General features: G+C 40.8%; 1 protein-coding gene across 1 annotated transcript in view; it reads right to left on the bottom strand.

Moving 5' to 3' along the window:
- The window catches only part of LOC107600034 (ceramide kinase-like), a 41450-nt gene that overhangs the window by 8948 nt on the left and 30903 nt on the right, over nucleotides 1–1599 (bottom strand). The gene's annotated exons all lie outside the window — the stretch shown is intronic.

Genomic DNA, 1599 nt, shown 5'->3' with positions numbered 1-1599 from the left:
TTCCTTTCTCTTTGGAGTGTTACAAGCTCTTGGTGCATAAAGAAGATCTGTAAAGTTGCAAAGACTAAAGTCTCAAATCCAAAGAGATATTCTTTATAAAAGTTAAGAGTCAACCACGCCTACCTAAAATGGCTCGTTCTAACACGCCCCCACATATCTACGTCACGATGTGGGAAGATTTGCATAACGCCGCCCAAATGTTCATGCAAAGAAAGAAGGCGTAACAGTGCTCTCTCCCACCTTCAATACCACGACTGAGGTGCCCTTGAGCAAGGCACCGAACCCCCAACTGCTCCCCGGGCGCCGCAGCATAAATGGCTGCCCACTGCTCCGGGTGTGTGTTCACGGTGTGTGTGTTCACTGCTGTGTGTGTGCATTTTGGATGGGTTAAATGCAGAGCACTAATTCCTAGTATGGGTCACCATACTTGGCCACATGTCACTTCACTTTTATTCTCGCTGTGGTATTGTTGCCGCCGCCATGTCGTGAAGGCGCTGTGTGTTTCCTTATGAAAGCTAAACTACTTTGTTTGGCCTTCCAAAAGAGGAAGATATTCGCAAAACTTCCAAAAGAGGACACAACTAGAAATCAGTGGTTGAGTTGTATTTACAACACTGTTTCAGAACAGTTCAACCCAAATATTCAGATGTGTGCAGCACATTTTATGGAGGACTGTTTCCTGATCCTGGGAGAGTAGACTACAATGCCGGCTGTTCTGACTCAAAAACTGTAAGTACGTTTTCATATTTAAAGGAGGACCCATTTTATATTAAGTGGCCTTAACAACTATGTACTTAAATTTAAATGAATCATTTGGTACAATGCACTTATTGTGTACATACATGTTTTTACATTGTACTTATATTTTAAAAATACCTGCATGTAATTACATCTATAATTAATTTCTGTAATTACATTTATAATTACACTGTTGACTCATCCCTTACACCTTAACCCATCCTTAAACCTACCCATATTACCAAACCTGTCCCTAACCTTACCTGTATCCCACCTCAATAGCAGCAAAAGTGTTTTCTAATTCACAAATTTTTTGATCTAAGTACATAGTAGTTAAGGCCACTTAATATAAAGTGGGACCTTAAAGGATTTGCCACTGATGATGCAAACGCGAGTTTTGAGCAGTGTAGATTAGCGCTTGTTGTTTGTCATTTCTCCGATCACAAATGCAGACATGGTTTTATGTTTACGCGGCGCGATGCAACGCAACACGTAAAAAGACAGTATAAGTCATTATAATCCATAATTATGTCCCCACTGGATGCAACAAATGCCTCGTTTATAATGGGTTTTAATGTTTTTATCTCGTCGCTCCGGCCGGGATACGGCATCACAGTATGTTAAGGGGCGTAACATTTCTGTCACACGCTTGAGGTATTCGGCCAATCACAACGCACTGGATAGCTGGCCAATCGCACAATATGACTTTGTAAAAATCGACGCGTTTCAGAAAAGCGGGGCGTAGAGGAGAAACAATAATGTACAGTATGTGGAAAATAATGTGTTTTTTGAACCTTAAACCGCATAAACACATTGCATTACACCAAATAATGTTCTTTTTAGCAACATCATATGACCCTT

This window comes from Sinocyclocheilus grahami, unplaced genomic scaffold (genome assembly GCF_001515645.1).
Source record: "Sinocyclocheilus grahami isolate Dianchi unplaced genomic scaffold, SAMN03320097.WGS_v1.1 scaffold276.1, whole genome shotgun sequence".
In the NCBI taxonomy this organism is placed as follows: domain Eukaryota; kingdom Metazoa; phylum Chordata; class Actinopteri; order Cypriniformes; family Cyprinidae; genus Sinocyclocheilus; species Sinocyclocheilus grahami.
Note: the sequence above shows the minus strand (reverse complement) of the source record. Positions and strands in the feature narration are given on the sequence as shown.